The sequence below is a fragment of the Labeo rohita genome, chromosome 12, assembly GCF_022985175.1.
Source record: "Labeo rohita strain BAU-BD-2019 chromosome 12, IGBB_LRoh.1.0, whole genome shotgun sequence".
Taxonomy (NCBI): Eukaryota; Metazoa; Chordata; class Actinopteri; order Cypriniformes; family Cyprinidae; genus Labeo; species Labeo rohita.
The window spans coordinates 9,725,095-9,739,048 of NC_066880.1; the positions used below are offsets into that span (position 1 = coordinate 9,725,095).

At 38.3% G+C, this 13,954-nt stretch overlaps 1 protein-coding gene across 7 annotated transcripts in view; it reads right to left on the minus strand.

Moving 5' to 3' along the window:
* Positions 1-13,954, minus strand: part of rbfox3a (RNA binding fox-1 homolog 3a) — a 498,709-nt gene that overhangs the window by 252,356 nt on the left and 232,399 nt on the right. The window lies entirely within an intron of this gene.

A 13,954-nucleotide genomic window follows, 5' to 3' on the forward strand; every position in this document is an offset into this window, starting at 1 on the left:
TTTTTTGTAGTAGAAATTTATGCAAATTAGAGTATATTTCATTAAATAATGCCTCATTTGCCATTTAAACCTAACATTTTAGAAAACTTGTAATACAAAAAATGTTTGCAATTATGAATATAATCAATCAACTGGGTAAATATTAGTTTGTTTTTTTTTTACCCTATTCACCTGCAGTATCTTGCCTTAAATTATCTTTTCATTTTTTTTTAAATATTTCAAATATCAGTGTTCAGCGTTATCAAAAAATTATTTATGTATTTGTAACTCCATGTCCCTCTGAACTGCATTAAACAGTGTGTAAATACATCTAAATACAACTTCAGATGCAGCTTCTGTGTTTCTTCTGCACTGCAAAGATGAATTTTGTTGATACTGATTTCATATGCTTGGTGCAACAGCCCAAATGTGAGAATTTGACTCAAAAAACAAAGCACACGTTTAGAAACCATGGCTTTATAAAGGTAAACCATAAAAAGTAAAAATCAATTTGAAGTTTTTGAAATAGATTCATTTCTATCACTGCTTATTTCTATCCCTAGCTCAGAGTTTCCTACTAGTAAAGTTATCAAAGTTTAAGAGATAAGAGTGAATAAATGAAGAAAGAAAATGTTAAATTCATTTTTGGATAAACTATTCCTTTAAAAATGACATCTAACCTTCTTTTTCCCCTCCTCCCAAAGTCCATTCTCTCCATGTCTGTCTATCTGAGAGAGGCTGTAGTTCTCGGCGGGGAAGTGTCTAATTTCATTCCGAGTGTTCCCCTCTGTGGTCAAGAGTAGAACTGAAACCCGGAGACGCAGGAAGTCTTCGGGGAAATCCAGTTCACTACCGACTCGGTGAGAATTCATTTCTGAAGAATTTCGCTTCGCTTGCCTGAAAACAGGCTCGCAGGGTGGCAATGAAAAACAGAGGTCTCTGCATGTCAACAAAACCCTGAGCGTATTTGTGTCCATCCACCAAACCCAATGTGCATGAACACACATGCTCCTTTCCAAAACCCAGCGAGCCTACGGAGGCAGCATTTTAAGGTGAAGGCTGTTTTAGAAGGTATAAGCAATATTACAAGACACCTCATTTGAACCAAATACTAACATAACATTGCAGATAAGATAATCCCAGAATGCAGTGTAACAAACTCAATAGGGGAGAAAAAATCCATGATAGCAGATGAAGTTAGAAGATATCAATAATAAACAAACACACATTTCAATACTGAAAATTAAACCAAATATTTTTACCTAGTATTTTTGTGTTGTATATTCTGTAGGCTTAGGCTACATGCCAGCATCAACTCTTCTACTTCCAGTTTGACAAATTTCACAAAAAACTAAACTGCGTTTGATAAAAGTAATTAAAATTAAGGATGGCGTATGATAAATTTAGCTCATTTACAAGAATATACTACTGCTGTCTAACGCATTAGCATTTGTTGATATGTAAGTGCATCAGCGCGTCCATTGCGGCCTGACACTCAACCTTTTGAACAGATATTGATGGATCGCAAAGGATCTCACGCAATAACACAGTCACACGCCGACACACACACATGAACAAAGCATGTGCATTGATTTCATCCGAACAGAGCTCATATCTCACAGCCCCCTGTCTCCCTCCCACACTGTCTCTCCCTCTCCCTGTAATGAATTACCATGCACTGGCTCCAGTATTTTTGGGAACAAGGCCAACATAATTTGTTATTTCATCATAAGTAATTAAAAGCTGTTTCTTTTCCTGTTGTGTCAGAGCTGATTAATTATTTGGACGGTAAAAAGGCATAAATAACACAGAACTGAAGAGTGCCACGAAAAAAAACAACAATAAAACAACCATCACTCGGACTACACTGATGTCGCAAGCAAAAAGAAAATAGCATCCCACTAAAGTCTATTTGCCCAGCTATTTAGTTTCGTACACGGCAATAAATAAACCATTGGCTGCTGTATGATGAGAACAGCGAAATAACAAATGTTATATCTCAACTATGAAAGGTCTGTGGCATGTAAGCAGTTCAAAACAAGGTGTCTGACACAGGACAGGTGTACATACCATACCATGTGCATTTATTTAAACTCTTTACAAATCGAATTTGTATCTTTAGACAACATTTTGTGTCATGTGATACCGCAAGCATGATTTCAAGTGAGATTTATGCAATTTCCCTCCATCAAAAGCGGCTGGTACGATTAAATTGCAAGTGTGATATTGCTTTCCTTACAATAACTCAATAAACAAAGTGTTAATATTCTGTAAATTACATTTTTAGATGCAGAAAATTCCCACTTTGCCCATATTTGCTCCAAAATAGTTCCAAATGAAATAAAAACAAAAAAATCTGTTGCCCAACTTCAAGCAAACACACACAAAGCTGAATCAGTGTTTTGAATGAATCTGTTGAGAAAATGATTCAGTGACTCTTTCACAAAGACAATGGTTTAGTTTCTGAATCAATCAGTGTTTTTGAACGACTCGGCTGACTGAATGATTCGGTGACTCATTCATGAGGTTTTGTCACCAAATAAATCACAATTTGAATTGCTCACTGATAAAACTTATCTCTTGACACCACCTACTAGTGTAACGATGTAACATGCAGTGTTACTGGAAATGCAGGTTGCCAGGTTTTCACAACAAAACTGGCCCACGCCGACGGGGGGGGTCACGCATTCCGGGGTGTAAAATATATGTTTTTGTCGGGGTTCCCCTAGTGAATTTGCATTAAACCCACTTAAACCCGTGGTCATGAAAAACAACCTGCGGCAACAGTGTTAAAGTAGCCCAATTCTGCAGGAAAACTGTGGACTTGGCAACAAATTTTGAAGGCAGCATAGACGTATCCTTCGCTGCCTTAGATATCCCACAGTTCTGTGCGTTCCATTCCATGACAGTTGAGCTAAAAAGAAATAAAGATGGCGTCTGAAAGTTGCGTTTGGTGGTCAGTTTGTGTGTAAATGTATATTTCTGACTAACTTTTTGCACTTTTGATGTTATTTCTAGCAAGAAATCAATATTATAGTATCTAAATATTTGTTTAGTTATCATCAAAACTCGTTCTATTTTGTTGTAGATCGTTAAACTGTTACGCTGCCTCAGAAGCCTGTTCGAAATCAGTTTCATGAGGTGCCTTCGTGCTAAAAAAACGCTGCCTGCAAAGTCATTGACTGATAAGGCAGCGAGGCAGCAAGTCAGCTGTCTTGCCCCCAAGACTTGTCACTTGTGTAATTCTGAATGGGGAAAGATGCAACGCTCATTATGGCCGCAAAGCCCCGCCTTCTTAACGAAAGAGCCAGTTGTTGATTAGTAAAGTCATTGCATCACTGGAGCTGCCTTAGAAGCTCCGGTTCCTATAGAAACAGTCAGCGTTCTGAGACATGCGCTCAGTGCTATGCATGCGCACTGGCTGATTTAGCCTAAAAAATAGCTATTCAGATAAAAAATAACGCCATTGGAGCATAAGGAACAATATTTATGAGGCAGTTCTTGTCAGATTTCATTGGGGATTTCAAATATGAAATTTAATCGTAAGCTTGGTGAACAGATTTGGAGAATTTGATGTTTCCCCATTCAAAGAGATAGGAGCTGCACTTGCCTGCCCAAGAAGCGTTTCAAAGATGGCCGCAGAGTGAAATGACTTGGGATGGGATTTTGATTATTCGCACCCGTGCTAATAATGCACGGGAGACGAGAAGATGGCGTGTGTGGAGTGTTGGGGAGTAACTAGTTACATGTAACGGAATTACGTAATTTAATTACAAAAAAATGTAATTGTAATTAGTTACAGTTACTGAGAAAAATGTGTAATTAAATTACAGTTACTTTTGAAAAATGCCAGTGATTACAAAGGGGATTACATCTGAATTTTTTCACACACCCACCCCCACTTACAGATTTAATTGACTTCTGTCATAAATTGCATTGACTGCTCTAAAATGAGACACCAATGTTTCAGGAGTTTAGGACACAGAATAAGACACATGCATATTCAATAACTGTTTTATTTCCTATTTGGGTTTATGCCTAAACTTTATTTTTTAAGATTGTTTTTTCCAAGGCATTGTTAGATGTTAGTGTTTTCTGTCATAACTATGCAAACATTTGATTTCAAACCCAGTATCATAGCTATTAAACTATTTCTTGTTATGATGTTATTTATGTTATGATTTTGTATAGCGCAAGTGTGATCATGGTGACCTGAGTTCGATTCCTGTCTCAAGGTCCTTTGCAGATCCCGCTCCCCTCTCTCCTCCCAGCTCTTTCCTTTCATCTCTTTACTGTCCTATCACAATAAAAGGCATAAAAAGCCCCAAAAATAAGTTAAAAAAACCCCCAAAAAGTCTGAATTTGTGATGGCTGTGCTTTAAATTAAATTATTACACAGCTCAGGCTCATTCGGGGGAACTTAAGTCAGTGCTATATGCTTGATCATTTTTCTTGGTGGAAGCTTTATGTGGACAATGTCTTAATTCTGTCATCCTGGTATCGTGGACTTGTTCTATTGTTCCATACAAACGCAGCTGCTGCCATTTTTTTTCGTACACTGTAATGGATTATAAGGTAACTAACAAACTAGTACTACTACTTAATTATTTATGTGGTGAAATGTTGTGTAACAAAAGTGGTATGACTGCACTGTAGACCTAAAATGTCTAGTTTGAACTTGCCGTTTGCTAGCAACTGATTTTTTCATTGAAGCTTTGCGTTGAAATATTTCAACTCAGATCAGTGTTTCGTGTCTAATAATTTTGACACGAAACATCAAAATAATCTATCAAGCAGCTGTGTGAGGTAATGTCTATTCAGCCAGTTGTTATCGCAAAGTAAAAATGTACATTATCCCTTACTTATTATAATCTTAATTCAGGTGATAAAGAATTTTGAAAGTCTGACAGTAATCAGTGTTGAGTGCTACTGTAAGATTAACTCTGCCTGGTTTAAATGTTTCAAAATCATTAACAGCTGAAGATATTAGAAATTTAGAAAAGTTATCAAAAAGTAATTAAAAGTAATGTTACATTAATAAAGTAATTGAAAAGTTACACTATTTATTACATTTTAAATCAAGTAACTTGTAATCTGTAACCTATTACATTTCCAAAGTAACCTTCCCAACACTGCGTGCATACTACACCACACAATTTTCCTATTCTGGGCTGTTGAACATTTCAACTCGGTGTTACAAAGTATTGTAGTAATGTTGTCTCTGGTTGTCTAGTCTGTGTGTGTAGAAGCGTTCAGAGGCGTGGTTTTAGACTGCAATTTGCAGGGAGGGTGGGACGTTCGTTTTTAGTGCTATCAGGCTAAAGTTAGCATTTTCCAAGATCTCCTATTGCACCTTTAAATGGACACATACTGTTGTAAGAGTAAAGCAGTACAGGTATTGCTTGTTGGCATGGTTGATGAGCAAAGATGGCAGATTTTAAAATGTGTAACGTTACTTCCAGGTTTTCCTGCACCTGCCAAGCATGCGCCAATGAATAAATGTATCCGGATATTATATATTTCCTTACTTAAAACACTTGAAATTGCCAATGACGTTATTGGCTCAAAACATAATAAAAATAAATAAAACAATCATAGCAGCGGATTAAAATGCTGTTTTGGTAGTGAACGAATAATTCTATATAATAGCAGACCGTGAAAATGAATAAGATAAAATACAAAACAAAAGTGAAATAAAAGTTCTTCAGCCAAAAGAGCTTTAAGTTCCATTAGAGAGGCCATTCCATGTCAGAAACCGAGGATGAATTGATTTAGCAATACATGTTTTAAAGATCAGAAGACAGAATAATGCTTTCTATCATTTCCTTGTGTGCAAAAGAAGAAGTGAAGGATGTGCTTCTACATCTTTTCAACAGAGGATGAGAACAGGTTGTAAGGGAGGAGGAAGAATGAAAAATGGCCAGGGCAGTGGCACGGCATAAAAGAACAATTTAACTTTGTAATGCTGTGCCTGAATCCTTTTGGATTCTACTTGGCTTTGTGAAGCAGATTAGTTGAGCAGCTTATACAGGCTTTGGTAAATAGAGTTGTAACTCCATTCATCCCCCATTCACAGAGTAAATATCCCCTTTCACACACACCAGAGCACAGTGGCACACACACTGACCTGGAAACACTTCTCAATTACAGACAAGCTGGAGCTCATCAACTCTTCCTACAGGGAGCCCGAATAGAGAGTCTGGACATAAATATTAAGCCTTGAACAGCCTGCTGTAATTTGATTTTCATACTGGGTCAATATATGAAAGCTGTGAGAGCTAATGTTCCTGTTCTGTATGGAGTTTCACCTCACATCGCTAGGCTGGGAATTTATGTGGCATGTATGTTTGCTTTTGCATGTGCTTGGGATTGCTGTCAGACTGTGTACTTTGAGTTTCTGTTGAAGGATTAGCTCATCTGAAAATGAAAAACCTGTCATAATTTACTCACCCTCATGTCGTTTAAAATCTGAATGACTTTATCTCTTGTTTGCAACCTGTACAGGCCATTTTTGTCCATGTAATTAGTGCACATGGTTTTCAAGCTCACTAAACCACCATATTAAAAAAAAACTTCATGATAGCTTTATGTGAGAAAAATAGTTATTCAATCATAAACTTCACCTCAAACGAACTTTCGCCTTACAGAGTTAGTAAGTTCAATTCAGGAGCTAAATCGGTTAGATTCATGGTTGCCAGGTCTGCATAACCAGCCCAAGTGGTAGCCTAATCAAAAATAGCCCAATAGAGTTAATGAAGCATCATCAATCAGCCATATTGGCTGGACTGAACGTAAACAATGCCACTATACTGAAAAAAAACTTGCATACTTTGCTCATTGTTGTTGCTGAAAATGGAAAATTATTGTCATGTCTTGGGCTGTACTAATCGGTCAGATCAGAAAAAACATCTGGAGTAATATAGACTGTCAAAAATTATATCAAATTAAGAAGAAGCATGCAAAACACGGTCTGAGGAACAAAAGGCTTTTGTGGTTGGATTTCCAGGGCAAGAATTTGTGTTTGTTCTTATCATTTCTGGTCAGGTAGGTGAAATATTAGGCTAATATCTTAATGAATACTGCTCGTACGTATCTTTGCCACCTATTAACTTTAGTTTGTCAAAATATTGCACCGTCTGCTTACTAAGTCCTTCTGTATATGATGTAGCAGCTTCCACATGTTTTTCCCAATGGTTTAGACAGTATAAATTAGCAGAACAACATATTTATTAGTACATTAACATGCAATCCATGCTGTTGTTTACATTGGAGTATTGGCAATACTGCCACGCATCCGGGTAACTGACCAAATCGTGACATAAGTGGAAACCCTCTATCGCGTTGCGGGTGAATCTGGTTATTAAAATTGTTTCAAAATCACTCCAAACCTTCCGAGGTGTAAAAACGTCCTTCTAGGAGGTTCCACCTTATAGAAACAACCCACAGCGACAATATAAAAACTGCCCAAATTCACAAGAAAAATACAGACTTGGCAACCCTAGTTAGATTTATGAATGAATCACTCACAGTTCTACAAAATGGATTAACTGATTCAAAAGAATGATTCTTTCACAAATCAGATGTCATTACTTTTCTCATGAAAGGAAATCTAGGGTTGGTGTCAAGATTTTCAGTGAATAAAAATGTAAAACAATGCGCATAACTCATTTTATGATACTGTTATGGTGCTTTTGAGTCATTTTGTAGCTTGAAAGCTCAAATTATGCATGATAAACACCATGAAATAGAGCATCCTGCACACTATTCAAAAATGTTTCCTTTTGTGCTCCACGGAATAATGAACATCATACTGTACATAAGGTTATCTAAATAACGACCCTCCTGTTCAATTTGCATCAGACTTGCTGAAACAGTTCCATTTATGATACTTTATGGTGCTTTTGAGTCATTTTAAAGCTTTAAGACAAACGCTTCCACGAAAAAGACTACTATTTTAGAAAAGTCATATGAAAATAAAGGAATGACAAAAGGGTAAGTAAATAATGATAGAATTTTCATATTTGTATGAACTACCCAATTAAATCTTTTTGTTTTGACCAACAATGAAACTAAAATACGAGCGACTACCACCCCAATGTTCTTCATCTCATATACCTGTAGGTAAGCAGTAAATACCAGCTTTATCCCTGGCGAGCAGCTGAGATATTTAAGAGCATGGGGCGGACTGCACTCTCACCAGCAGCCCTGCTGAACCACATGTTGCAAATGTTAATGAGGATTCCCAAATGCCAGGCCACTCTGGGGACTCTGCCTTTAACCAACCCAGCAGATAAATAATACAATGCCCAGCTATAACTACACCAGACACATGCAGCGAATGATGAAGAAGCCTTGGAAGAAGAGGAATGGGAGGTATGAAACACATAGACTTGACTGACTAGCCGATGCAATTGAAATCCTTCTTATTGTGGCAAGCTGAAGTATTCAAATTGACCTTCCTAAAACGAACATGAAACAGGATTTGCTATGGCACGTCATCGGCCTCCCTTATAACCGTGGCGTCGCTGTGCAGTTTTGATATTGCATTTGTTGGGTAAAAAGATTGAATATACAGCTAATAGACATCTCTATTAAGACCCTAGTGTTGTCATTCCACTGCAACATGCACCCAATTTATGTTGGACAGAGAGGATTCTGGGAAATGAAACACTAGGACGTCTGATGCAAATTGAACATGAGGGACATTGAATATTAAAACAGGCAAAGCAGCCCATTGACTGAAAGTGGGGGGAGAGATGGAAATTTAAATGAAATACGGCCCGTCGTAAAAGGGTGAAAATAAAGGACCAAAACAAAATCAACAACAAGTGAATAATTACCAACAACAGCTTGGTTTATTTCCAGTTTGAGTTGATTTACTAAAACATAAATATACAATAAAAAGTAACAAGGGTGTAAAGCATGTTGTTAAAATTTATCATTTTAAGCAAAGAGAGCGAGACGTTAGGCGGGATGCGCCTCTGATCATGAAACGCTGTTGGTTTACCATCGACGGCTTTCTTCAGGATTAGGAAAACAACCTGTGCTTGCTTTATAGAGGCAGATGAAAACCGGGTTTTATGATAATTATTCCGAAGCTGTGTGGATTTAGTGAGTTGTTAAAGTGGAAATCGAGCCATCGTTGAAGGTAGTAAGACTGTCAGCCTGTTTTCATTGGAATCCCACAGTATATCATTATATTACGGAACGGCCGTAATTATGTTGTCGTTGCAAACGTGCGTTCTCTTCCTGAACATGGTGGCTGAACTTGACTTAGTGACTTTAGTGTCATTAGTGGAGAAGTGCCATTTCTAAATGATGGTGCCACCAAAAGCTCTTCATTCAAGCTAGACTGACTTTTTGTGTAAAGCCCTAAAATAACCTGTAATTTTAGTCTTTACGTGCCTTGCCTTAGAAACCCAAAACACTTGGAGCTTGAGCTCAGAACTCTATACAATACAGGCATTACAGGAATAAAAAAACCGCAGATGTACAAGACGTTAATTGTTAGTTGACTGGAGTCATGAGGATTACTTGTATATTACTGTGATTTTTTTTATCAGCTGTCTGAACTCTCATTCTGGCGGCACCCATTCACTGCAATGGATTTACTGGTGAGCTGTTCCAGAGAAGAAATAAGCTCATCCACATGTTGGATGGTCTGAGAGTACTTTGCAGCAAATTTTCATTTTTGGGTCAACTATTCCTTTAATTTTCCAAAAATATTATTAACACAACACACTTTTTTCCCTAAAACTACATGAGATTTCTTACTGATAGAAACTGTGGATGTCAACAGAATAAAACAAAATGCAATTAATGTCATGTCTTTAGAAAGAATAAATAATATCAAATTCTGTTAATGTGTTAAAATAATGTAAACACTTTTTTTTAAATTGCTCAGTCAATACATGAAAAAAAAACACTGTTACAACCATTCCTTTTTTAAAAAATAATTTCTTTTCAATTCTGATGCCAACACCTCATTGGATGATATCTTTACGCAAACTACAATGTCATACAGTTCAGTCTGAATCAGTGCCTGCAAGCTGAAATTCAGATATAAGTTAATTCATACTGGTCTTAAATGTACGACAAATAACAAATAGCTGGAACTGAAATGGCCTGCTTCATGTTCGTGTGCAATGAAGCTGAATGTTTGATGTCTGTGCGACCTTTGTTGACCTGACCTGACTGCTTTGCACCAAGCCAAATGTGAGAACCACATAATGTAAAAGGCATGTTATGGCAGCTATTACGCCCGTTTCTATATGAGAAAGCTGTGGTGTAATCACACGACACAATGTACTGTACACAGCATGCCATTTGTACAGTAGACAATTCCAGCGAAAGAAGACTGCATGAGAGTAAATAAAGGATGAATGAAGTAAAACTAAATAAGCCAGAGGTGCCTGTCACATTTTGGTGTGCTTCTGACTAGACAAATGAAAGGGAAGTTCCCGTGAGAGAACCGAGTATGTAATTCAGCACTTAATGTGTGTGTGCACGTGTGTGTCGGATGAACGAGAAAGATGCAAGAGGCGCGCATCCATCCTCAGAGGTGAACTCGATTTCACGGGTTAGTGAGAGACGGGTGGTGTAGTCTGGGAGGTGGGTGTTCTGCCTCGGCTTTATTAAAGCGTTTCTGTTCTCGGTCCATTTAGAATCAGTGTTTGCTGTTGCAGATGACAGGCCTGAGCTCCTTTCACTCGCCACAGTTGCCGGAGGGGCCGCACCTCTGTATTCCCCCCCTAAATATCCACTCAGAAACAAGCACACACATTATCAGCACTGTTTATGTGTATTTTAAGTTGGATAAATGAGCAATATCACAAGAGTAGCCATGCGACATGGCTGTATATTAGCCATATCGCACGGCTACGAGTGGGATATTGCGATTATATCACAGTTGAATGGCGTATGTGCGTAAGAAACAACAACTTTCTTTAAAAACCCTCTTTTGTGCAAACTACTTTCTTCCGCCACAGATTCAAATCTCAAGTTGACAGTTTAACATCTCCAAAAACATAGAAGCGAATTTTCAAATAGATGTTAACTTTATTAACAAACTGCATATTTAAAATCGAAACAAGTATAAAACTACATTCCGTGACAAAAACAGTATTATTTATAAAATTATAGTGGATTGGGTGTCTGCCATGACACTCGCTGTGTCAAATGGAGCTCCGATATCACTTGAATATCGCACACTCCTCTTAGCCAATCATATTCGAGGACTGTTGTATAAACCGATTTACGCATTAAAGTTCAGTGTTTTACAGCTTTACAAGTATCAACAGTTGCTAACAGAGCAGAATGAGATGCGCTAAACATGAACCCCTCGCACATACACATACACACAGTCATATATCAGACATTTATCACTGCTTACGTGTAGGATGACCACCCCCCAGGAGCTTTTAATATTTAATGTAAAGATTAATCAGCCCTCTCATTATTTTAATTGTTCTTCCTTTATCCAACCTGTCAGAGTTATAGATTACCCCCCGTAGACTCTACCAGCAGCTCCCTGGTCGGGGATTTATGGGTATTTTTGGATCAGTTAGCCTCTAGTCATATTTCACCATTTTCTGACGAGCCATTAAAATGTCCCAGGTAATTAAACAATGGGCATCAAGTTCAGGTCTCTCCTCTTTATCAGGAGAGAAGCACGCTGGGATAAAAACTCCCTTGCTAGCGATTAGCGTGTTTAGTAAAAAAAGCTCACAAGTGAAGATGTATAGAATCAGTACAGTGCACCTCTGAGGGGGTGATACATGCTTGTTAGTGAGTTGATAAAGCATCATGGGATATCACACATTTTTTTAGAGTTAGAACAGGAGAAAAATATTAATAAAAAAAAAATAATCCAAATAACTCAAAAATAAATATTTCTTTTATTTTTATGCATATTTCATAAATTCATTGTATTCTGAAGCACAGTATAAACAACTTAAATTAGATATTTGAAAAAGAAATATCTCCTGGCACCTGGTGCTAATTTCCTTAATTATATGACAAACCCTATTTTAACTGGCAGCATTCCTCCAATTTTCACTGAGATTGCAAGATGGCAGACCGCTCTAAGGTGAATGAAACTCTGTGACAGGAGGTTGTGCAGATGAAGGCCAAATAGATGACACTTTCGGCTACTTCAAGAGAAAGTAGTCATTCAAAATTTGTGATTTCTCAAATATTGCATGTTTGCAATGACACTAATTCATTCAAGTCCCCCAAAAAGGCTGATTGTCCACATAAAACAAATGCACAAGAAGACAGGATAATTCAGAGACTCTCAATGGGGAATGGGTTCAACACTGCAGCTGGAAGTGCTTGCCAGTTTACTGCTGAACAGGGTTAGGATCTGTCTCGGCATGTTTATTAAAGGGATAGTTCACCCAAAAATGAGCCTCAGATGTCATGCCCACGGACCGCTGGATACACATCTGACCCATACGGCACACAAAAGTGGAAACACTTCAGGAGTTTCAAAGTCGTCATCGGATTGGTTAGATAATACTGGATTTCCAGGAGACCCGTGTGCCACGTTCTTTATTGGTCTGCCTTGAAACAAAAACGCAGTGGCGCCAAACCTCCTCATGAAAGAAAAAAGCCATTGTGTTTACAACTGCGATGACGAGTGCTTATCAGGATCAACTAAACGTTGGATTTTCAAGAGTTTTACACCCTAGTCTGTTATTGTGGTGACATTTCCACGCCCTTAAACATGACGCGGCACAAAACATGATTGGTTGCTTTACCTGCCAGTCATATGGCCTCTTGGGTGGGCCTTGGCTATTCAAAGCTGCCAAGGTTCCCAGACCTTCTGCCGTCAGTCTGAAGGTCTGTCTACGTGAGACTAAGGTGTATATGACTGCCTTATATTAAAAATGATTCTGGCACTTCCAAGCTTTAGAATGGCAATGGGTGGGTGTTTCTCTTCATCTCTTCTTCTCTTCATGAAAACTGGAGGAATGCTACCTCCAAGAAGGAAGTCGTATACATCTAGGATGCCTGGAGGGTGAGTAAATAATGGGCTAATTTTCATTTTTGGGTAAACTATCCCTTTAAAGTGCACTCTGTAGTGACCAAGTCTCTCATCAGCAGAGAGAATCAAAAGGCTAAGCTCACCTTTGCTGAGGAGCATGTTGTGTGGAGAGAGAAGAACTGATCAACAGTTTACTTTAGTGATGAGAACGAGTTTAATTTATTTGGGTCTGATGGGAGACATTTTGTTCAGCATCAAACTGAGGAAAGACTGAAGACCAAGTACGTAAAGAGGAGGAAGTGTAATGGTTTGAGGGATTCTTTCTGCAGCAGGAGTTGGGACTCTTATACAGCTACATGGGAAGGTGAATACAAAAATTTATCAGAACCTCCTTCAGCAACATGTGGTAACTTCCCTGCAAGCATCTCCCAATCAGCCTGCAATTGTCGTTCAAGACAATGCCCCATCACACTGCAAAACAGGTAAAGCCTACAGCTAATACTCTAAATTTTGAGCGATTAAGATTAACAAGATTCCAGAAAAATCAAGTATTATAGAAAGTTCTCTATTTTTGATCTCCACTGTATATGTGTACACACACACACACACACACAAAATGACTGACCCCAAATGTATACATACTAAAATATATATTTTGCCCAAGAAAACTCAGTGGGCCACGGCAGATCTGCCTTTCTTTTCGCGCCTGACAGGGTTGCTGTAGGAGTCCGGCAGCTGCCCCGCGGTGATTGAGTGGGTACTGATGAAGAGAGAGTCGGAAGTGAAAAATGCCCGCCCTTCGGCCAAGAAAACACATACACACACAGAAGGGGTCAGGCCTTTCACAACCTCCGTTCATTTCATCGTTCTTGCCCAGCTGAAGCTTTTTGTGGGCAAGGTGGCTGGAGCAAGTTGCCGATTACATAATCCTGTTTTACAGGGGCTCCATCCATCACCCGGCTTTCATTTTCATTGGAGCTAAATTGC